We start from the raw sequence: 26,596 nt of genomic DNA, 5'->3' as shown, positions 1-26,596 counted from the left end.
AACCCCTGACAGAGAAATGGATGGTATATATATCAGTAAAGTGATATCTTTGGTTAAAGGTTTAAAGTGTGCCATAGGACTCGCTCACACATATTGTTCATATCTTTTTCAGCCAGATGGCCCACCAATGCAATCCATCATATACTGCAGCAGAGGAAGAGGAAATTGTCCAAAGCCTGGTGCAGCAGTACACTATGCTGTTTTCCTGAAGTGGCCAGCACCAGCAGGAGCGAACTGCACTGTGGCAGGATCTTGTTCGTTAGGTAACTGACATAGGCATGCATAACCGGACATATGAGCAGGTACTCCATCACTGCAGTGATTTAATTAGACATGTCTGGCGGCATGCATCTGATATCCAAAGACAACAGCTTGTCACAGGTGGTGGGGTGGCCATTCATCCCCCACTCACCAGAGTGGAGGAGCTGCTCCTAAGCGTGGTGGCTCCTGGACAACAGCAGCAACAACCTGTGACATGTGCTGTCATGGATGCTGGAGCCACCCAGCATGTTCACATGGAGCGAGCAGGTAACATGCCTTATCTGTAGACTACAGTTAACTGTATTGTTAGATTATGTCTACATGAGATGTGTACTGTGTGTGTTTAGCAGTTGTGCTGCGTAGTGTTATGCAATACTGATATTTGGAACATTATCTCCACACCTGTGACTGTTGACTGTTGTTCCACTGTAGTTTAGCATACCCACTGTAGCAATGCTACAGTTTTGGCCACTGACGAACTCTCTCATATTCTCGTAAGTCCCTCTGGTGTGACAGCAGGGCAGATGATCCATGCTGGTGAGTGTGGTATACCTGCAATGTTGGTAATGAAATGTGCATGTCATAGGTGAGGTGTAGGCCATGTACACGTAACACACCTACACATAATGCATGCCATGCATGTTTGCTGTAAGACGTTGCACAGCTCAGTAATGTCAGTAGCTGCCTCAATGACATGCAATACACAGAGCATCAGACACAGTTGGGGCAACACCGTACTGTACATTGGATAGGCATAGTTGCTGCAGCTGTACACAACATAACACGTTTATCATACGCAGTACACAAAATCATGCTACATATGGTGTTACCACACACCCGCTGTAAGGTCACACTTCAGTATCCCACATGTCATCCACACACACATGATGTACCTCAGGGGTAGAGGCCTATCATGGGGCTGTGCAACACTCTTCAACACATAACACAGTCATGTTAGGCAATGCTCCCTACTGGGCACCTCACACACCCATGTACAAAGTGGCTGTGTAATTGTGAATGTAGCCACAGCACTGCAGTTCAGATACAGCATGCTAGGCGATGGTCTGTCACAGATTAGTAGCCATGAGTGACCACAAGATGCATGATGATGATGGCACATGGTACTACACTCTATCCAGTTACAGTGACCACAGTAATACACATAGCAGACATTGCTTTGCACCTCAATGTTGTGTGTGTGCAAACATATGCACCCATACACAATATGCACAGCATGTTGTGTGTGTGCTTACGTATGCCAATGTACACAATATGCACAGCAGTCGCCATCTGTGCAAAGTGCCACATATATGTCCCGGAATGCTACTGGGTGTGTAGGTCACATGACACACATTGGGTATGCGTGGTGTTTAATGTTGCAACCATAACCACTGTACAACTGCCATGTTGAGCATTGGGATTCCTTCATGTCTACATGCACCACTCATCCCATGTGTGTACATAGCATGCATGTGCTACACCTGTCCCCACTATTATCTGCTATGGACACAGACACTGTAATCACACATGGCAATCTATGTGCCACACAGATAACACATGCAGCCATGGTATGTATACTTGTGAGTGATGGTGCACAGGACATTGCAGAGCTGATAATACATGCACAGCAATGTTGTGTCCATGTACACATTGTGTTCCAGGGTGTTGCCAGTCACTGAACAACTACACACATGCATCAAAGCCATGTATAATGTCATTAAATAGGGCCCTCTACACTTGCACTGCATGGTCTTGAGTAACACATATTCTGCATGCTGACACGCATGAGGTGACTGTTTGCCTTGTGATACTGGCACCCACCTTCACCCATTATTGAGTATGTGTTGGATTGCTGGTGTGTGTGTGTGTGTGTGTGTGTGTGTGTGTGTGTGTGTGTGTGTGTGTATGTGCTGTATTGAGGAGTGTATTTGTGTGCATGTGTGCATGTGTGCATGTGTGCATATGTGCTAACATCATGTACGGATTGTAAAGTGTGTTTCCTGCCTTCCTCTCACAGGTGCTGAGCTTGGGGTGGCTGACAGCAGCAGGGAACCTGAATCACTGCCACTAATAGTGGAGATGATGAGACATGTATTTTGGCACAGGAAGGTTTGACAGGGTCTGTCGTTGGTCCACCAATCGGCAGTACACAGCGTTCAACCCCATCTATGCGCACACTCATCATCAATGGCCTTAGCCGAGGGACAGCATACAGTTGGCATTGACCAGGAGCATGTGGTACCCATGGCACTTGCATCCCCTCACAGCAGCCATAGCCGGATTCCTGGAATGGTACCACATAGGCGGATGTCCAGGGGTTCTCGGGGGAGCACCACTGGTCGTATTGCCAATGGCAGACGTGCCCCCAGAGGTATTACATCCTCCAGTATGTTCCGGGCTGTAATGCAGGTACAGGCACGTATGGAAAGGTACACCAGACAGAGACTAAGGATGCAGAGGGCCCATTACAGCGCTATCAATGACAGCATCTGTGACCTTGCCGGTGCCATCCGGAATTTCACCGAGTTCATTGATAGACATTGGGGGGAGACAGTAGATGCCCTCCACAATGTCCCTTCCATGATCCAGGACCGTGCGGGATGGGTGAGATGTCGATGCGGATGCATGCCAGGAACAGCAACAGCTGGCAGTCGACGTGGACGGCACACAGATCACAGCCGCTCCTGTAGTGGCAGCACCAGCCCCAACAATGCTGGGGCTGGCCTGTATATTGGCTGTCCTAGTAGACCATGTGCACATGGCTCTGGCCAGTCCCAGCAGGGACATGGGTCCAGTCATCATACCTCTGCCTCTGATGATAGTACCTAGTCAGGGTTGGTACCCAATACTGCCTGTAGCACCTCTGCCAGGCACAGGTACCATGTCCATGCCCCGAGACAGTGATCTGTACAGCCTAGCAGGTACAGTCTGTGGCTGTCCCACAACATCCCGTATATGGCAGCCACATGGTGGAGTTGTGTGCATGCAGACACACACACAGTAACCAAACAAGTAGGGCTCACACATACACACACACATTACATCAACATTGGCCCATGCTGTACTGTTGTCCCACACACACACACACACACACACACACACACACACACACACACACACACACACACACACACACGTCGATTGGATGGGTCAATGCCGGGCTCTGGCAAACCAACAACACACCCTGTGCATATGATGACACCTGTGTCACCTCCTGTCATCTGTAACATTGATTCAGGAACAGGCTAACATGGTTCTGATAAACAGGGTGACATTATAGCAGTGTAGCAATATTAGCAAGTTGTCAACAGGAAAGTGTAATGATATCCTTGTAGGTATATCTGAGCAGGCATTATGCATCACAGCTCTGATTGTCAATGTAGCATTGTTTACACCAGTGTTAGGTCTTAGTATGTATTGTCCAGCCATGTGCCACTTGGCTGAAGTGTACAGTGTTGCCAGCATGAGTTAGTGAGTGAACAGTACGTGTGTGGTGTGTGCATTACAGATTAGCAGGTGTACATCTGTGAACATGGTGGGTGTGCACTGTCTGCATGTACGTGCATTGTGGACACATGGAACGTGTGACATACCCTGTTGTACACATTGTTAACATCTCATAGTATCTTTCGATGGCCAGTATGCATTCTACTACAGATATGTACTAACATGGGTACACATGTGTGACATGGGTCGACAGTATGCTGTGGGTGATACTGTTGATACCTGTCAATGATTTGCAGTCTGGTAGTATACACAACCTCAACAGCATGATTATAACCAATCATTAGATGATGTCCTGACAAATGACACACAGTTGTAGGGAACTCAGTAACAGTTGAGTCCTTCCGGTACTATACTATAACAGTGACCACTGGTATTGACCGCCAGCCGTACCTGGGACCACACCTGTTTGGCATATAGTCCTCTTAGGTACATGCAAACACACTAGGGATATGTCCATCCCCATCTGGAAATGCATGCATTGGCCTACAATGCATTCCCTGGATGGGACGCATATCCTACACAAGGGTATCATACAGACAGATACCTGTTGTCCAATACATGCTGTATAGCAGTAAGCTGACTATGGCATAGTCATCCACATTTACTATACATACTATCCTGACAGTACCACATAGGTGGTAGCCCTCAACATGTTTGTTGGGTAACGATGTGTACATGCAGCCACGTGTTATGTCATCTGTCCCTTGGTATCCACATATCCATAGGTATTGTGGAGTCCCTCAGTGTGTTACATAAGACATTAGGGACCTGAATGCATATCCACAGGACTGTTGTACACCTATGATGACTGTCCATTATTGCCAGTTGTTGTTGTGTATGAACATGTCTGACATATACCCCAGGCATGTACCCTCACTCACAGTACTCTATAGTAACTGTCATGGGTGTGTGTGGCACAGATGACCTTGGACACAGATCACTACAGTGGCTGGGCTTATCACATACATGCATATGTGACCTACAATCTGAGAAGCAGTGGCACAATCTGTCAAAGGTAACAAATGTATTCATGTAGTATGCAGGCTTCACACCTATGTACTGATTGAGGTCACATGTACACATATTTATTTGCCATGCAGATACCTGATGTGTGCAATGTACATACTGTTTTAATCATGATATGTCATACCATAGTAAAAGCAAAACCCACACTGCATTGACCAACTGTGTCACACACACACACACTCAGCAATTGCAGGATTCAAACTCCTACCTAATTATGTTATGATACTAGAGACATACGCATTAACACAGAGTGCTATATGCTTTACTAGGTAGTTTTGCTTCTCCTGCTATATTTGTAGGATGCTGACATCATCAGACTTTCCAAAGAAGAATGTACCTCTTTTAATTTATTTTCCCAGTCTCCAAAAAGGGCACTCCTTTCACAGGAAACCACACACATTCACCCCACCATAGTAAAAGCAAAACACACACTGCATTGACCAACTGTGTCATACACACACACTCAGCAATTGCAGGATTCAAACTCCTACCTAACTATGTTATGACACTAGAGACATACACATTAACACAGAGTGCTATATGCTTTACTGGGTGGTTTCTCTTCTCCTGCTATATTTGTAGGATGCTGACATCATCAGACTTTCCAAAGAAGAATGTACCTCTTTTAATTTATTTTCCCAGTCTCCAAAAAGGGCACTCCTTTCACAGGAAACCACACACATTCACCCCCCTCAGCATTTAAACCCCTACCTAACTATGTTACGATACTAGAGACATACGCATTAACACAGTGCAATATATGCTTTACTGGGAGGTTTATATTCTCCTGCTATATTTGTAGGATGTTGACATCATCAGACTTTCCAAAGAAGAATGTACCTCTTTTAATTTGTTTTCACAGTCTCCAAAAAGGGCACTCCTCTCACATGAAATCACACACATACACACTGTCAGAGTTTGCAGGATTCAAACCCCTACCTACCTATGTTATGATACTAGAAACTTACGCATTAACATGGTGTGCTATATGCGTTACTGGGTGGTTTTTATTCTCCTGCTATATTTGTAGGATGCTGACATCATCAGACTTTCCAAAGAAGAATGTACCTCTTTTAATTTGTTTTCCCAGTCTCCAAAAAGGCACTCCTCCCACAGGAAATCACACATACACCCCCCCCCCCCCGACACACACACAGTCAGCGCTTGCAGGATTCAAATCCCTACCTAATTTTGTTAGGACACTAGAAACATACACATTAACATGGTGTGCTATATACTTTACTGGGTGGTTTCTATTCTCCTGCTATATTTGTAGGATGCTGACATCATCAAACTGGCCATGGTAATGTGTGTACACTTTGTTTTATGCAATCGCAGGAATGAGCCATGTGGGTCGGCAGGTGTCATCAGCTTGAACAGGACCCCATAATCCTCACTTTGTGTGATCTATCTGTGGACACATTGACATCCCTTCATATGACAACACATATTTATACACAGATTGTTGGTTTTGTGGATACGACATGTGTCAGGGGTGTTGATAAAGGGCTAGTCAAAGTCTATGTGGGACATGTGTAGCTCTGTTCAGTGATGTATGTCCTGGGTGTCTACCTTGCAAACAGTCTAGCATGTTTGGGAACCATGATCTGCACATGAACATACCACAGTTGGTAGGGTTGTGTGTTTGTCAGCTTCCAATAGCTCTGTGTATGACTTCAACCATGATGGACTCCATGGCCTTTCAGATCAGACTTCATAGGCTTTCTGGACTATACTTCCCATGGTGTGTTGTGCACCTACACTTGTGGGGAGTGCCATATGTTGCTGTAACACATTGAATGGTTCCAGATCCTGTGGAGAGGATGAGGCTCAATAGAGGGTCTGTTTGTTCTGTAGTTCATGCATGACACATATTGGGAAACAATGTAATCCAATTGCTGCCATGCTTTTGGCTTTGGGGGAGCTGTTCAGCCATTCTACATGCGATATTCCCTGGTATTATGACTGGGACTATGGTCAGTGGGAGGTGTGTATGTCTATATGGGCCTGTCTGACAGGATGTCGGCATTGTCAGTCAGGTACAGTTGGCCCTGACTCAGGACATATAAGAGTGTACATTGCTATTTATGACATAGCTGAAGGAGGTGTCATGATTGAGTCTGGAATCCTTCTCAGCTACTCTTTACAAAACACCAACAAACCTGAGCACTAATCCCTGTTATACTCTTTTACACACTTAACACCCTACTGATCCTTTGCGATCAGGCTACGGAGTATGTCAACATAATATTCTGCCATGTCCAGGGGTCGGTTTCATGTGTACTCTCCAGTCCAGCTAGTGAATATTGTGGTTTTGACACATTGTCACATCTGCCTCATGTACACAGACAACCCTCTCCTCCTCCCAACAAACTCAGATATATGTGAGAGATGCAACAATATTGACATACAGGAGGTTGAGCTCTCTTGACCCATGACTGGCATAGTCTATCAGGTGGTGAAGGTAACCACACACACCACATATCAGTCTCACATAAACCTATAGCGACAGCAATCAAACAACATTATCACACAAACATACTCGGAGGATCTACATAAACTCTGCCTAAGCAGAAGAGGCCTCCAAAGCAGACACACAAACAACTGCTACCTCACTACAATACCCACATATCACATAGTTCACAATATCAGTGTGCCACACAGTCACTACCCTTCGGGCTAAACAACACACCTAATACACTTGTAATAGGTGACACTTATTGTCAGACACACTGATGTCCCACTCACCAGGCCAAACAAGGGAATAGTCACTTTGAGCTGTCTCTTGGGTGGCAGGATCCACAACATAACACATGCACTCAGGTCACTCCACAGCAAGTGCAGGACTGACTCCAGAATTGTCCATGCTGGTGCGTACACCCTCAGACGTCCCTCCCTGGACCACATGACATGATACATAGAGGAACTCTCTGATTATGTAGCCCAGGCCAGTATGACCCTGACCTTGTCTAGCATCTTACACCCCCAAGTATGATGTCACAGTATACCAACAAACTGATCACGTTTAACAGTTGGCTAACGTATTGGTATCATTCACAGGGGATACAGTGTCTGTCAGCCTGGGGTGACATGCTCGACATGCCACGTAGCTTCCCTATGGACAGTCTGCACCTGTCACCCTTGGACTTTCAAATACTGGCTAAGGCAGTTGCTACCACCATACTGCCTTTTTTAAGCGGGGCTCAAAAGGCAAACCCACCTCCATAGACATTACAGAGTACATGACACTGAGGGTAATGCTGCTCAACACCAGATGTGTTACCCTCAAATTGTGACCACTCAGGAATCTCCTCAGTATGGACAACAGCAATATCTGTGCACTAGCAGACACCTGGTTCAGGCTCCCAAATGCACACCAGCACTACCAGGTTATATTCCATACCATGCTTTCTGACCACAAAACTCAGAATGGCCATCACAAATAGGGGGAGTATCCATATACATGACAGATACACATACCTCCGGGTTGGTAGCACTGCACAAAGCATCACAGACCATACATATGCACCTAACATTGTGCATATCTGCCTTTTGGTTTGTTGCCTGCTACAGACCACCCTCCCAAACTCATGAACCACACTCGGCTTTCCTGGGAACACTGGACAATATGAAGGTCTCCCCAAACACCATTATATTGGGTGACTTCAATTACCCACACATTGACTGGGGATAGTACTCAGGCCCCAACACCCTCACCCAACAGTTGCTACTATTTGTACACTCATATGCTATGGCACAACCAGTCACAACACCCACAAGAGGGGACAACATATTGGACATGATCACCACCAACATGGGGACTCTATGTTCCACACCTGACATATACCTCTCATTGGTAAGGTCAGAACATACATTTATCTCACTGGACATCCATATCCCGTTCACACACCCATCCTGGGTAATCTTGTTGAACTTCTGAAAAGCAAACATCACACTTCTCCAAACCAAGGTGGTATCCTTCAGAGACCCTGGGACAGTGGTAATTATAGCTCTGACTGCTGAATCCTTTACATACACATTCTATGGACACCTAGTGGACTGCATGGATAATGCTATCCCAAATAACAACTGGACTCACTCCTCCAATGGCAGGGGACCTGTCTGTTAGACCCTGGCCATTAATAAGCTATACAATGAAAGGAGGATGCTACTACATGATAGAGCACAATCCCAGACAGGGAAGGCATCTGTGATCTGTACTACCAGACAACTACAATCACTCATGTATTTATGTCAGGCCCGCTTCTCACGGACAATTGCACTAGACACATAGGACACTCACAAGCCCTTCTTCAGTTAATTCAGGTACCTGGGTGGACACTCACTGATATGCTATGAGTTACTGCATACTGACTAACATACCCTGAACCCACAGACATTGCCAACATCCTGGCAAACAAGTTCAGTGCAGATGTCTCCCCCCATTCCCCCCTAAGGAGCTACTGTCCATCCCAACAGAGTGTAACCTCCCTGACATCACAAATAAACAGGTGAGTGCTGCCTTCCCCACAGTGGACAACACAGCATCAATGGGACCAGACAGTGTCCTGGCCTGCGTCTTACACGGGCTTCATGACAGATGTAACCCTCACATTATGTCACTGTTCAATATCAGAGTTACTGCAGGATATGTACCCACGGAATGGCGTACAGTGATAGTGGTCCTGCTCCACAGAGTTGCTGCCACAACGGACCACAGACAATATCGGCCTATAAGGCTAACTAGCCTGTTCTGCAAAGCTATGGAGTGTATTGTAATGGGACTCATGCACATAGACATTGGGAACCTACAGACACTGGGTCCTACACATTTCAGCGTTGTTGTGAGCAGATCTTGCTTCCTGGACATGTTCGTATTCTTTAAACAGTTACCACGTCTGTCGGTGTAGGGACGGTTATCCACACAGCCTGCCTGGACCTTGCACAACCCTTCGACACAATACCCCAGTCGGCCATTATGCATAGGCTCACCGGCGTCAATATCAACACATATCTCACACGATGGATTGCTACCTGGATCAGGGATAGCACTCACATACTCAGTATTGCAGGTACCATCTCTGACTATACACCAGTTACACATGGCATCACACAAGGCTCAGTCCTGGGACCTCTCTTGTTCAGTATATATTTGTGTGACGTACGGCTAACAGAGGAGGAATATGGCTGACCATGTTTGCAGATGACTGCAAACTGGGTGTCATAATCAACTCTCCGGCTGGCACATGCATACTCAAATGGGGTCTCACAGAGATAGGATGACTGGTGCCTGAGCCATGGACTACAGCTAAATGCCAATAGTTGCATAGTCATCCCCTTTGGGAATAACAACATGCCCACACATTACCACATAGGTAGCAATCCATTACATACGGTAGTAGTTGTTACGGGTTTGGGGACACAACTTGTTTGTACTCTCGCCTTTGACAATCACGTTGCCAAAGTGGTTAGACAGAACATCTATATAGCCCACCTTATCCCATATGGTTTCACATGTTGATCAAATGAGGTCATTGTGCCCTTATACTCATTACAACCATGCTTGGTTACAATGTCACATTTGGGATGTACCTTACCCGACACCTGCAGCAACTGTAATGGCCACAAATGTTCCACAACAAGCAGATGTAGGGACTAACATGGATGCCCAGCACAGTTCAGATACAGTAACTCCAGCTCTACACAGTCACTTACCACCTACACGGATGTGTTGTGTGCCTGTAGTTTAAGGAAATATCTGAACCAGATTTAATGGACATGCTCCACCTCAGGATATCTGACTTCCTTGGGGCTACACACTCCAGGGACATATACCTCAGCACAGATGTTAATGGGACATGCTGGAGGGACAGATTCTTATCCCAGAGGCTCCACTCACGGATTGTAATCCCAGTTTTGCATGGACAGAGCCACCCACTGATCACCTACAGGAGACATCTTGACAAGTGGATGGGTGATTGTATGTTTACCCATGGGATATCTTTTGGGTCCCTGCTAGACAGAGGCACAATACACTAAACGTAAATGGGCTATCTTGTGTGACCTACTATTCACAGGCACTGTGTTCTACTTTGACAGGGTTGCAAAAGCCAAACACACTCTGGCTAGGCTTGCACATGCCCTAGGGTGGATAGGCTAGTATCGACCTCTGAACCTATGCTAATGTTCAGGATGCACAATGTTTATTGCTGATACTGTTTTCAGGTTTTATCGTCTTTGCTTTCCCACTTTTTATGAACAACTTAGGTATCTGCAGAACATATTTGATAATGACAGGGTTCCACTATATTATATATGTGTCTGTTGTCCTATAACTGTGTGCATAGGGCAGATTGCTGGATAGTGAGAGGTTCCTGGGTTAACACATGCAACTGCCTATGTGTGGCCCACTGCTGTACTCCGACATGGCCAAAGTGTGTGAGCATACCCAGTTCAGACTGTCAGTGTTCTGTTGCCTGACGTCTCATTTATTCGTGTGTGAGCATGCCCAGTGTGACCTTTCAGTATGTTGCTGTTTGAGGTCCACTACATCTGTTGATGTATGTGTACATGTCCAATATTAACATTTCTACTGTGTGTGTTGAAAGTCAGGTTCTATTCTTACTGCGGGACTCACCTTTGTGGCATAACTTGACAGGGATTATACTGTGCCTGCAGGGATTCCATGGAATACTTAACGTAGACTTATCAACATTTCTTCATACAAGCTGACCACTGCAATGCAGTCATGGCTTAGTGGTTCAGTACTGTGACTGTAGTACACAGTATCCTGGGTTTGAGGCCCATTACTGCTTTATATTTTCATACTGAGCAGACCAGACTGCTTAAGGGCCAGTAAAGCAAATATGAGCATGTTGCCTTTTGTTCAGCTATGCCCTACTTAGGTTCATAGGTTCATACTAGGCTATCTGCCCTGAGGCATTTACAAGCCTAGCCAGAGTGTGTTTGGTTTTCGCCACCCTCTGAACTGATTTTACTGTGCCCTTTTTAAGGTTAGTTTACTGTGCCTCTGTCTAGTAGTGACACCGACGTAATCCCCATGCTAAACCTACGATCTCCCATCCACTTGTCCAGATTCCTCTTGAAGAGGGTCAGTGAGGGGCTCTGCCTAACATGGACTGGGATTCTATTCCAGAGTGAAGGGAGCCTCTGGGTTAGGAATCTGTCCCTCCAGCATGTCCAATTTATTTCTGTGCTCAGGTTCATGTCCCTCGAGCGCATAGCTATACGGTATTTGGATTTTCTGAGGTGGAGCTTGCTCATTAATTCCAGGTTGGACATGGCTTTATACATCAGGCATAGATCACCTCTAAGTAGGTGGTAAGCAACTGAGTAGAGCTGTAGTTTCTTTAACTGAGCAGCATATGGCATCTGTTTGAGTCCCATGATCCTATTTGTGAGGTACTTTTGGGGTCTTTCTAGTTGCTGCAGGTGTCAGGTAAGGTACATCTCAAATGGGACATTGTATTCAATTATGGGCCTGATGAGGGATGAATAAAGGGGCACAATGACCACCCTCGATGTAGATGTGAATCCTTTCATGATAAGGTGGGATATATAGAAGGTCTTTCTAACCACTTTGGCAATGTGTGTGGTTGTCAAAGGGGAAATTACTGTCAACTTGGGTCCCCAGGTCCCTAATTACTTCTTCCATACTTAATAGATTCCCGCCTATGTGGTAATTTGTGTGCACTTTCTTTTTGCCAAAGGGTATGACTATACATTTTTAGCGTTTAGCTTTAGGCCATGGCTCTGGCACCTGTTATCCGTCTCTATGAGACCCTTTTGGAGGATGCTTGTGTCAGCTGGAGAGCCAGTTATGGCGCCCAGTTTGCAGTCATTTGCAAACCTGGTCAGCCACAGTCCTCCCGTGTTATCCTGTACCTCCGAAAAATATATGCCGAACACAAGAGGTCCCAGGGCTGTGCCTTTTGGGATGCCACTTGTAACTGGTTTAGAGTCTGACATTGCTCCAGCAATTCTGACTATGTGGGTTCTGTCCTTGAGCCAGTTTACAACCCATCTTATGACATAGGGGTTTATATTTAAGCTGGAGAGCTTATCTATGATGCCTGAGTGGGGTATTGTGTCAAAGGCTTTTGCGAGGTCCAGGTAGGCTGTGTGGACTACCTTCCCCTCATCAATGGCCTTGGTGATTGTTTCAAAGACATCAACCAGGTTTAAGAGGCAAGATCTGCCCTTAACAAAGCCAAATTGGGTAGGATCCAGTGTCTGTAGGTCCCCAATGTCTTTATTTATGAGTTCCATGATGATCCTCTCCATAGCTTTGCAGACCGGGCTAGTCAGGCTTATGGGGCGATAGTTTCCAGGGTCTGTAGAGGCACCACCTTTGTGGAGTGGGACCACTGTTGCTGTATGCCATTCTTTGGGTACATATCCTGTAGTAAGGCTGAGATTGAACAGCAGCTGTATGTGGGGGTTTAGCTCTTCTTGGAGTTCATGTGGAACGCAGCCTGGGACACCATCTGGTCCCATTGATGCTGTGTTTTTTGCTTTGGAGAGGGTGGCTCTCACCTGAGCATCTGAGATGTCAGGGAGGCAGCACTCTGCTGGGATAGATATTTGCTCTTTAGGGGGGGGAAGAAGGGTAGAAGTTTGCACTGAACATGTCTAACAGGATGTTGGCAATGTCTGTGGGTTCAGTGTATTTATTGTCATTTTGGACCAACTCTGAGCATATCTGGGAGTTGCCACCCAGGTTCCTAACATAACTATAGAGGGCCGTGTGATTATCTTTAGTGTCCTGTGCAATTTTCCTCTCAAAGCTGGCCTTGGATGATTTTATGCTAGTACTGATCAGAGATGCGTTCCCTTTTAGGGATTTTGCTCTATCATGTAGTAGCAGCCTCCTTCTGTTGTACAGCTTATTTATGGCTAGGGTCCACCAGGCAGGACACCTGCCTTTGGATGATTTGGTCTTGGTTTTGTTTGGGATAGCATGATCCATGCATTCCTGAAGGTGTCCATAGAATGCATTTTTAAAGGATTCTGCAGTTTGAGCCGTACTTTCCACTGGCCTGGGGGCCTTGAAGGATTCCACCTCAGTTTTGGAAGTGTGACATTAGCTTTTGAGAAGTTTTTCACTGTGGTTTTCTGGGCTGTGGGTGGGATCAGGATGTGGATATCCAGTGGAATTGATTTATGGTCCGATCTTACCATTGAGGGGAATACCTCTGGTATGGAGCATAGAGTCCCCATGTTGGTGATGACCAGGTCCAGTATGTTATCCCCTCTTGTGGGGGTGGTGACTAGTTGTTCCATAGCATTTGAGTTTATAAATTCTAGGAACCTTTGGCCTAGGGTGTTGGGTCTTGAGTACTGCTCCCAGTCAATGTTTGGGTAGTTGAAGTCACCCAATATAATTGTGTTTGGAGAGACCTTCATATACTTAGACCCAGCTTGTTCAACATTGCTCAGTATTAACCAACAGTGCTGGACGTTGCCCAATATTACTCAACATTGACCACAGTTGTGCTAGTTGGTGTGTACGATTTTCTTTACATATACTACATGGTGGTAAATGCTGTTTAGCACTGCCTTATATTGCTTAACACATTTCAATCATGCCTCAGGTGGTGCTGCAGGGCTGGCTATGTTGGATGCACATACTACACTCCCTATAAATGTTTGGAAGCAGGTGGTGACAACTTAGGCATCCCTTTTACTATATGTGCGAGTCAGAGAGAGGTATCATTTCCAGGGTTCCTACTGAGCCAGTGTATGTGCTATACGTTGCCTCTTTGCCAAGGCCAAAGCAAACTGGGCATGCCTCCTTCTGCCTACTGGGGCAGGCTCAGGTTGTTCCTTCTCAGAGTCACGCTCTGCCTGTGATGGCCTTGGCAATGGTGGGGGGTTGTTTGGCCCAGGCCTACGGTGGTCCTGCTGCAGCTGTTTTTGCAGGATCATATTATGTAGCATAGCACTTACTATGACAATTTGGGTACATGTAGTTGGTGAGTACTGCAAGGCTCCACCAGATGTGTCCAGGCACCGGAACCGTGACTTGAGCAGCTCAAACACACACTTGATTACATTTCGTGTTTGTGCGTGTGCCTCATTATGGCATTCCTGTTCAGGTGTGTGTGCGTTTCTGATGGGTGTCATCAGCCACGGCTCCAGTGCATAGCCAGCATCCCCCACTAGGTGACCATGTAGGATGTCCCCATTGGCAAATGTCTGGTACAGCTACGTCAGATGCCAGATATGGGAATCATGGTAGCTTCCAGGGCAGCCAGCACACACATTCAGTATTATGCTCTGGGCATCACGCATGACCTGGCAGTTGATGGAGGGGAAGCCCTTGCGGTTGAAGTACACCCTACCCTGCTCACCGGCTGGTGCTTTCATGCGTATGTGCGTGCAGCCTATTGCACCCACTACCTCAGAGTATTCCGCTATTTGCTGGAAGAGACGCATATTGCAGGCCATTTCCTCACGGGAATTGGGGAAATATACATGATCACCGACATGTGCTGACATGGCATCCAGGAACTGGTGCAGTACCCTGGATGCTGATGCCTGTGATATCCCCATCATATCATCAGTTGGTCTCTGGAAGGTACCTGTTGCTAATATTCTTAGGCCAGCACATACCTTGGTTTCCACTGGGATGGGTTCCCCTCTGTTGGTTCTGTCTGTGAGGCGTGACCTGCACAGCTCAACAATTTGCTGCAAGTGGTCTTTGTCCACTCTATAGTGCTCCACTATCTCCAGCTCATGTAGCCCCTGGTAGGTTACCCTGGGCCTGCACACTCTTCTCCGTCTCCTCACTGTGGGTTGTCCAGCAGCATTTGCATTATCACCACCCTCAGCATGTTGCATATGTCACCTTATAACAGCAATGGCAGCCCCTAACATTTCTTTGTCTCAGTGAAGCTTTTTCAGTTTTCACTTCTATTAGCTTACTGCAGTGTTGCAGTGTCTCTTGAGAGAAACATAATGGACTGTTGTTTGCAGAGTTTTAAGTGCTGGGATGGGCTGGGCTAGTGTACTGCCTGTGTAATTGCTTGATTCTGATTATTTTCACCTGCTAGCTCTGCTAGTACTCCCTGGTAACTTCCTACTATTTGGTGTGTTTCCTTTTTCCTTTCTGTTTCCTCAGGGGGGAGCACCGTGCACACAAGCGTAAAAATGCTCACAGCAGCTCACATGTGTGCACACATGCTTACAAGGAGTTAAAGTTGTTTATTCTTGTTAAAACACATGCACACTGGCGCAAACACGCTTACAACTGTTTACACAGCCTTACATATGCTTACTCCGGCTTACACGCACTCACACACGCTAACACGTGCGCACACTGTCTTACTCGGGTTTACTGGCACGCACACACACGCATGCATGCTCAGCAAGAAACTTTGATGTTATCCACAGCATACACCTTCGATTTCTTTACTTTACCTAGCCTACCTGTTGACACACCTCTTTCAATGATATGTAAATGCCACCTGACACATCCCACTCAGCTCCAATGAGCTTCACTTCTTTCATATATGCCCCCCCTGATGTCACCTATCTTCTACAATGTTACTCCCCTTATCCTACTCCTACACTCCACTGACTGTGCTCATTTGCTATGTAAACTTGCAATTCACTATCCTAACCCTCATTTGCATGGGATTGCCTACTAATGCTTGGTTACATCTCTTAGACTGAGCTTCCCCCCTTAGCAACCTCACCTCTGTGGCCATGTTGTCTTAAGCCTTTCATTCACTTGCATTGTAAATTCATATCAGCTATAAAATCCACATTTGTGGATCATAATTATTGATTTTCTGTTTTTTAGGGCTCAGCGTATTTGCGTAGCGCTGCGCTACGCTTAAACCCCAGAGACTGGGATGAAAAAAAAAAGTTATTTATTTTTATTTTGCATTGGTGAACATTGCCAATAGCAGTGTTTTTGGCCATTGGTATGCTTCCTCCTGTAAATGCATCCTTTTTTTGGAGCTGTCACGGCTCCGTTTTGCTATTTGCAGAACCGTACTCAATTGTCAACTGAGTACATTTCTGCAAATAACACTACTCCTACTCGGACAGGTTTGGGTTTTCTGGATCGCAAATTTACCTCATTTGCATAGCTTTCGCCTGCAATTGAGGTAATTTGCATATCCAAGCCCTGTCCATGTAGGACTAGTTTAGGGAGCTCTGTTACACGCACCTACCGGCTCTTCCTGGATTGCTCGGCGGACATGTTGGCTGCATGGAGTCTTACTCTACTCTTAAACTTCGTGCAAGCCTTCATGAATCTGGCCCAAAGCATGCTGCACTGCAGCCAATGGTGTGATAAGAAAGCAAAATCAGTTATTTGATTTCTTAAATTTAAGAGTTTGTGTAGACCAATCCAGCTGAAACTTTTCAGTTATAACCCAGGCCAAAAGACAAATAGAGCAAAACATCCCATGATTCTGAAAACACCACAGTTGCTGACAATAACTTCTAATTTATAATATAAAAAAATGTAAATGCAAAGTTACTTGCATATAAGACACAGGTAAAATCATAACAGTTTTACTAAATTATTATATTTAGACAGTACACATGATACATATATATTTAATTATTATCAAAATGTAATAGTGTTTACAGAGAAATTTACCTATACTGAGCTATCAGGTACTGGCTTTGTAAGGTAAATGGTTACTTCATAGTTCAACAAACACATATGTAATGTATCTAACATACAGATATAGGCCCAGTGTATGGTGAGAGGAGACTTATTGACAACCCACCAGCAGGGCAAAGGATATAGTAATGACATGGCTTAAAATGTGGCTATGTAATGTGTAGAGTGGTAGGAAAAACATGTGATTTTAGAGTACACAGTTAGACATATATGATCAACATACCTCTCAACTGCCCAGATTTCTGCATAATATTTTTGACTGGTTCCACATAAAATTTTAGTTTTCTGGCAAATCACTGAGGATTGAAGTCACTAAATAGTGACATACATTTGAGTTTCAGACTTGACATCCTTCATAAAATGCATGCTAACATAAACCCTGTTATTCTAGCACCTTTCATTTACATGGACAATATTTAAAATCTGTCTCTATTTTTGAGTCTTTGTCCCCCTGTTATGTTATGCTTTGTCCCGATTTCTTGCACTAAGAGGTTGTGGAGTATGATGATCAAGCAGTATATGCTATCAATTGGGATTTGCACCATGGCTAGTACAGAAAGTTAAACAGACAATCCCAGGGTAACTAAATAAGCTATGTAAAGTAATTGCTAGTCCTGACTCGCACCCACAAATAACCAGTTTGGTTTATCAGGTCATGCACCATTAACAGAGACTTTATAGATAAAACTATCTCTCGAAGTGCATGCACCTTAGGATCATCAGGTGAGGGAAAGTTAAACCAAAACAATTTCTACACCGCTACCCTATGAGAATAAGTGAGAGAATTTTGGCATGTACTTGAGAGGATACAAGGGAGAAGTGTCTGAAAGAGGCTTTCACATTTTTCATAATGTAAACTAAAAGGGAAATTTGTTGTTTATAGGTTCCTAGGTGATTACTAGGCTAATGGCACAATATCCTTTACAAGCCTATGCAATAATACCCAGGATATGGCAATATTATACCTTAATTCGCCAGATATGGGATTGGGTAGTATCAGGTAATGGGTCTTTGGGTGTTGGAGGCCTGAGTAATTTTACAGGCTGCTTATGTTCATGAGAGACATTGGCAGTACACCAAGAGTGAATTTACAGATCCCCATCCATTTATCTAATTTTTTTTGGAAGAGAGTGAGGGATGGGCCTTGTTTTATGAACATGGGAAGTTTATTCCATAGACAAGGTAGCCTTTGAAATACAACTCTGTCTCTCCAGCAAGCTCAGTTAGAGTCACAAATAAGGTTCAGGTCAATGGAATGCATAACCCTCGTATAATTTTCCTTGCAAATATGTTCATAAAACGCCTTGTAGGTCAGGCATGAGCCACCTCTCAATAAATGATATGAAATGGAGTAAAGGGATAGAGCCTTTAGTAGGTCTATATAGGACACGTGTCTTACACTTTGTATTTTTTTTTTATGAAAAACCTCTGGGGTCACTCCATTTTGTGTAAGTGCCTGGTTAGCTACATGCAGAAGGGAGCAATGAAATCAATTATGGGCTTGATGAAGGCCGAGTACAATGTCACTGTGGCTTCCTTTGATCTTGATGCCATGCCTTTACTTATAAGTTGAGCCACACAGAAGGATTTCCTCACTACTGTAGCTACCTGGTGGTCAAAGTTTAGGTTACTATCTATCTGTGTTCCTAGGTCACTCACCACTAGGTTTACTTTTAGGGTTGTGCTATCAATATTATAATTTGCAAGGCTATCTGACCTACTGGAGTATATGATTACACATATTTTAACATTTAGTCTAAGACAATGGTTTTGGCATAAGTAGTTTGCCATTTTTAGGCCTGTTTTCAGGATATCAACATTCTTTAGGGATTCTGTGATTGCTGCCATCTTACAGTCATCAGCAAAGTTGGTGAGCCAGAGGCCCATAACATTGGTGTTCACTTTAGAGAAATATATACCAAACAGGAGGGATCCCAACACTGAGCCCTGTGGGACACTGCTAGTGAAAGGTTTCTTATCGAAAGTGGATTCACCTATCCGGGCAACATGTGTCCTGTTAGTGAGTCAGTTTTGCTATCCATCAGTAAGTTTTTCTATGATCCTGGAGTGGGGGATTGTGTCAAAAGCTTTGGCCAGCTCTAGATATGTGGTGTGTACTGTTTTATACTCATCCATGGCCCTAGTGACTTTCTCGAAGAAGTCTACTGGACTGAGCAGGCAAAACCTCCCTTTGACAAAGCCAAATTGGGTCTGGTCCAGTGTTTGGAGAATTCCTATGTCATTATTGATCGGGTCTATGATAATTCTCTCCATGGCCTTGCAGATAAGACTGGTCAAGCTTATGGGTCTGTAGTTCCATGGGTCAGTTGACAGGGCCTCCCTTGTGCAGACAGATGACTGTTGCAGTCCTCTATTCCTCTGGGGCAAATCCTGTCTAGAAGCTGTAGTTGAAGAGGGTTTCTAGTGGCCCTGTTAAATCCTGTTTTAAGCTATTTAAGAAGTATCCTGGAATGTTGTTGGGACCCATGATGGCTGTGTTTTTGGCTTTAGCGAGCGCAGTAAGGACCTGTTCCATCATAATGACAGGCAGGGGGATGGTTGCGGGTATTTCTTTGGATGTGGTAGGAGGTGATGGGGGGAGCAGATTTCTATAGTTTCAATCTGGATGCAAGTGTTGTCATTCATGATTAACTCAGCACATTGATAAGTGGCTCCTCTGAGATTATGAACATAATTAAAAAAAGCCTTATGGCTGTCTTTCACCTGGGAGTCTATCTTTGCCTCATAGTTTGCTTTGTTTAGACTGGTGAATGTCTTTTGCACTGTTTTGTCTGTTCTTCTTGGTTTTGGACAGGAATTTTTTTCCTTTTGTTGAATAGCCTATTTATGCTAGGAGTATACCAGAGTGGTTTATTTTGCCAGTAATCATAGGTTTGACTTGGACAGACACTGCCTCCTTTATTAAGGTATGACTGTGGTTGTACAGTGCATTTGTGTACAGCTCATAGCAGGCCTCAGTGTCATCCAGGTTTAGAGGGGCTTAGAAGTTTAATACGGTGTCAGTTAGTTTGGGGTAGTTGGCCTTAGCAAAGTTCTTAACAGGTTTGGAGTTTGATGGGGTTCTAAGTTAGTTTTAATATCAAAGAAGATCGTTTTGTGGTCAGGTCTTACCAAGGAGGAGCTAATGCATGGGAGGGAGCAGCATCTCCCCATGTTCATGATTAATAGGTCTAATATATTTGTACCTCTAATTGGGAAGCAAACTAGTTGCTTCAAGGTGTTTGCATTGAGGAAGTCCAAAAACCTTTGAGCAAGTGGATTATGGGTTGTATAAGTTTTCCAGTTTATGTAGGGGTAGTTGAGGTCATCCATAAGTATGGTGTTAATCTGAATGTTAAGAGATTCCAGTAGGTTTAGGTAGGAGGTGTGGTCTTCCATACTCATGTTAGGTGATCTGTAGCTAACAAGGATATGATAAGGGATTGTACCTATGGTTAGTTGGATATGGAGCAGCTAAAGCAAGTCATGTTGTTGGACCAGTCTAGCTGCATACTAGAATTTTATGAACACTGAGACATCACTTAAATTGTTTTATCCTGAACTGAGGGGGATCGAAATGAATGAAAGGCACTGTAGCCTTTGATAGCTGGGGTGCTTTCCATGGTTTTGAACCATGTTTCTGTGACTGCACATCTGTCTGTATTCTCCATGTTGAGGAGTGCTTTCAGGGAGTGCAGTTTTTTTATTTAAACTCCTAGCTTTGAGCAGCAGTACCTTTAAGTAGTCGTGGGTGATTTTTGTTATGTTAGAGGGTTTAACAACTTGGCACAGCCTAAAAAAAGGCACTATGGGGATAAATAAAGATTTTGCCTGCAACCAGAAACCAAGTGGTGACAAATGCAAACTATCTCTGGCAAAACATCTTAGTTTGTCGATCATGTCTCTCAAGGCTGATAGATATTAAATCTCCTTGTTGTGATACCAGAAACTAAGCCAATTGTTGAAGTCAATCATTATTTGCTGGTACTATAGCATGCTACTCAAGGCTAGATTCATACCCACCTGGGACACATATTCAGAGAGCTCCATCAAGTCTCTCTTCATATAGTCCAGTGAGGTATGTCCTAGGTCATTTACACCCACATGGACTATGACCATGTCATACTAGTACTTGTGGTTTAAAGACCTAAGTGCGTGAGTGATCTGGCAGTTCCTTACTCCCAACAGACAGCTCACTATGATCTTTTCCTTGTTTATCCTGGTAAGGGGGACATCAGTATGTCTTACAATGGAATACTAGAATGTTTGGCTTTGTGGTGTGTGTGTGTAGCCTTATAGGCTTGGAATCAAGGCTGCTATGATTTTCAGAGGTATGTGTTGTGTGACGTGCTGTCTTTTTTGAGTGTGTGCGGGGCCACTGAGAGATGCTTTTTGGACATTTTGGCGATTTGGGTAGATTTTAAGTGAGTACCTCTGCAAATGTGGGATTATGTGTTTGTTCCTTAGTGTTGGTAGTGAGTTTTTTGATGTAACACTGACAACCTGGTTTCCATTTTTCATGTGTGCATGTAAAAACTTTGCATCCGATGCAGTGTGTACCTACATCTCTCGCAATGTGTTTGTCTGTTCAAAAATGAAATGGTTGTCATTGAACATGAAGCAGTTATTACACTGCCTCAGGATGCCCATATCCACCAGGCCAGAAGCAGAGATGACTGGGAAGTGCCTATCTATTATACCAGATCCATGCTAGATGAGGAAGAGTAGGTGAGAGTCATTTAAGGGTACAAGTAAGAGTGTTTATCAGTATACTATTAGATGACCTCCACTGGTGCTACCCTCTACACAAACTGACAGCTCTTCAAGCAACTGTGGACAGTGGAAGACTTTGGAGAGTGTTTCCTATAGAGGATTTTAAACTGGAGATGTTTGCTTATATACAAGGCATGATTACTGCTTTCGCAATACTAGCAGGATGAACGACTTTTACACAGTTGAGCCCTCAGGCTAATCAGGTAAAAACACAATAAGGTTTCCACCAGTAGTTCCCAACTCAAATGAAATGAATCAGTCCTCAGCTCCCACCAGAGTGCAAAATGAAGCCCTCTTAATGTAAAACAAACTGACTTTAAGCTCAAGTGCAGTAACAAATGCTTTACAACAAAAGGCATAACTCATGCAATATCAGGAATCATTTGAAATAAGTTCACAAATCTTGATAAAAGTTCCCAAATACAGAAATACCAGCAGGATGAAAGACTTTTACCCAGTTAAGCCATCAAGCCAATCAGATCAGCACACAATAAGCCTTCCACCAGCAGTTGCCAACTCAGATGGGTTGAATCAGTTCAAGTGCAGTAACAAATGCTTTACAACAAAAGGCACAACTCCTGCATTATGAGGAACCTTTGAAAATAAGTTCACAAAACCTGAGAAATATTGCCAAATGCAGAAAAAAGTGAGCAAAGCTAGACAAAGTTCTACAAACACAGAAAAACTTAGCAAAACTTAAAAATATTTTGCCAAACTCAGGAGAACTTTGGTAAACACAGAATAGCTTTTGCAGTTTCAGAGGTTAGGAAATATCAGAATACTGTTAAAATGATCTAACAGCAGTACAGTCACAAATGGGTTGAAACACAGTGGTAAATTCAACCAAATCAATAAATGCAGCATGTAACTGTTAAATAGCACTGAGATAGCTAGAGCAAGTGCAGAAATAAAATATTTATATCAGCTTTGTAGGTCCACAAATGGTTTTAGATGTAATCCAAGGGGTTGTAGTCATAGGTGTCGCAGCCAGGCACAGGGAAGCTCTGAATAAATGAATACCTAGTTATCATTATATTACAGTGACGGGGTAAGTATTAGGCAAGTGGATCAATGATATTTTTCTTGGAAAACTGGTGTGTTTGTGCAATAGACTCATCTTCTAGGGAAAATAGTTGGAAAAAATACTAATGGAGCAAAAAATATGTAAGGGAAAGAGCTAATCAATAATTAGCCTAAGAAGGGAGGACAATTGTTATCAGACAGACTCTCCAGTATTTCAGAAACAAAGAAAATGGGCAGCTAAAATATCCTACATAGTCTGTCTGGTAATATAATTTCTACATTTTTGTTTTTCAGCAGATTTTGACAACCTCTATAGTCCCAATGTGTTTCACTGGCAGCCACTTGTCACACTTACATATTCATAGCTTGGTTAAAAATACTGCTAAAAGGCCAATACAGCCCCTCAGAATACTTCATGCTACATTTTATCATAAATTTACTTAAAGTGCATAATATTTCAGCAATTAATATCCATGGAAGGACATACCATCTCTATAAATGTCCTCTCACTAATGCAGACAATTTTTTTCCTGCTGGTATTTCTGGGGCTTGGCCTTAAAATGTTCTGCTTTCTAGTAAGGAATGCACAACAATGAAACACATCACTGCTTTCCTAGTTATGGATTCAACAGAGATGATCTCATGGGATGAATGGACAGAAAGAAAAAAAATCAGAATGAAGTGCATTGCTTTTGGACTTATTAATTTTCCACAGTTTCATCATAATCTCTTTGATTAGGTCAGTAGAGGTGCTGGTTCTAGTGTCCTGAATACACAGTAGGTGTTAATACTACTACTAATACACAGTAGGAGTTAATACTGCTACTATAAAATATTGAATTTAGCAAATAACAAAACATATTGCTGCTTATTTTATACAGTATCATGAAAGACTTTTTTCTTCCAACCTTATGGAACTTTTGAAAATGTTTTGTAACAGACATAAAGAATATAAAAGCTCTTGCAATTTTATCACATCCTTGACAGTGGAAATTAATTTGAAGTTATAATAAATAATAGTTTGTTTTTTTCTTTAATGGGGGGGGGTGGGGCTAACCTAGCTGGATGTATACTGCACTTTGTACTATCAACTGATATGGGTTAGATGTCAGAATATCAATAATATAGGATTGCATGTCTACAGCTGTGTATGTGGCCATTCCATTTCACATAATCAGCTCATCTTAAACCCCAACAAAACCAAGCTGTTCATCTTCTCCCCTACCTGCAAATTCCCCACCCCATTCTTCACCATAACATCTAACAATGGTACACTGATATCCCCAGATGTGCATACCATGCTCCTAGGAGTCACCATTGATAATGCCCTAAAATATGACAGCCATTTATCTCCTGATACATCATATTTGTCTACTTTTACCACTATCCCACCCCCACCATTTCATATACAACCAGTACCTACTTCCTTCATTTGCTCCCTTCTCCAAAAACTTAAACCTACCACCCCATCAGCAGACCAACTCCCTGCAGAATTTCTACAAAAAGGAGCTAAAGCCATTGCTTACCCCATTTCCATACTCATCAACAGAACCATATATGAAGGGACTGTCCCACCCATTTGGAAAATTTCCCATATTATCCCACTACACAAAGGAGGTCACTCCAACTTTAACTTTCGTCCTATAGCTCTGTTATCCCCTCTTGCAAAAATTATGGAAAAATGCATCCATAAGCAACTTCTAAACCACCTTCTCCATAACAACCTCCTTGCCAACTGCCAACATGGTTTTAGACCTTTTCACAGCACTACCACTGCCCTACTATCCTTCACAGACAGCATCAACAAAAACCGTAACAGTAATATTTTTTCCTCTGCTGACTTTATTGATTTATCTAAAGCCTTTGATATGGTTAATCACCAACTCCTAATACACATTCTGAAATCGCTTTCACTTAATTCCCTAGCTATAAATTGGTTCAAATCTTACCTTGAAAACCATCAACAGGCTGTACACTGGCAAAACAAACTCTCTAGTAACCTTCCTATTACCCTCGGTGTTCCACAGGGCTCCATTTTAGGCCCACTTCTATTTTCCATCTATATTAATGACCTTCAATCAGCAATCCCACATACCATCTGCATTCAATATGCAGATGACTCTACTATTATCTGTACAGCCACCTCTCAAACTGAACTTAAATCTCTTACCCAACAAGCTTTCAACACTGTAGAACAATGGTTCTCAAACCGATGCCTCCTGCTTAACCCAAAAAAACCTAAATTGCTACTCTTCACACCAACCCGAAACTCCACCCCTATTCACCTTACACTCACATCTACTGATGGAACTGTTATTACCCCCGACACATCTACTAAACTCCTAGGAATAACAATTGACAACAACCTAAACTTTGATAGTCATATAAACAGCACAATAAAATCAGTTAACAAAAAACTAGGATCCCTTTATAGAATCAAGCCCTTTCTTACACCAGTAGCTAGGACCACTATAGCCAGAACCCACTTAATCTCAACTTTACTTTATGCTTCCCCTATATATACTAACCTTTCAAAAAATAACCTCAACAAACTGGCGACATCCTATAATAACATTGCTAGATTTGCAACAGGCTCTCCCTTCAGAACTCATCACTGTTTAAACCTAAAACAACTGGACTGGCTAGAATTTCTTAACCATATTCAATTTCTCCAGCTTACCATTGTCCATAAGTCCCTGCACCAACCCCACAACACTCCAATACTCTCTACCATCATTACACCTTACAAAAAACTCAAGAACTTACGCTCCTCAAACAAACTCCTGATCAACACTTCTAGATCCAATAACTCATCAGGTGACTCCCTATACTCTAACTCTGTAGGCAAGCTATGGAATTTATTACCTACTGAACTTACAACTCAAACTTCTCTTTCACTCTTTAAAAAGAAACTAAAGCTATTTCTTAAGACGCACTGGCTATGCACCTGTACTAACCCTGACTAACTTCCTTCCTTCTAAACTAATAACTTCTCTGAAACTTCTAATACTACCCTACTGATACAAAATACCATAACATTGCTAATAAAATGTATGTATATACTGCATATCCTCACTGTCTATTGCATTTGAGAGACAGTGAGAGAGAGAGGAAAAAAAAAATATATATATATATAAATATTTTGTTTTTTTAACATTTGTATCTTCTAATTTCTCCCGTTATCACCTTTTGTATTTTTAATTGGATGTATTATGACTTTGATATGTCTATTTTATGTCTTTTCCTGGAGCTTTTCTCCTCGGGTCTCTACTGAAAATGGACATGTATCCAGCTAGACTAGCCCGGTTAACAAATGTAAAATAAAATAAAATAAAATAAATA

This window comes from Protopterus annectens, chromosome 7.part0 (genome assembly GCF_019279795.1).
Source record: "Protopterus annectens isolate FY-2018-M chromosome 7.part0, PAN1.0, whole genome shotgun sequence".
NCBI classification, from domain to species: domain Eukaryota; kingdom Metazoa; phylum Chordata; order Ceratodontiformes; family Protopteridae; genus Protopterus; species Protopterus annectens.
This window is presented reverse-complemented; position numbering follows the sequence as displayed.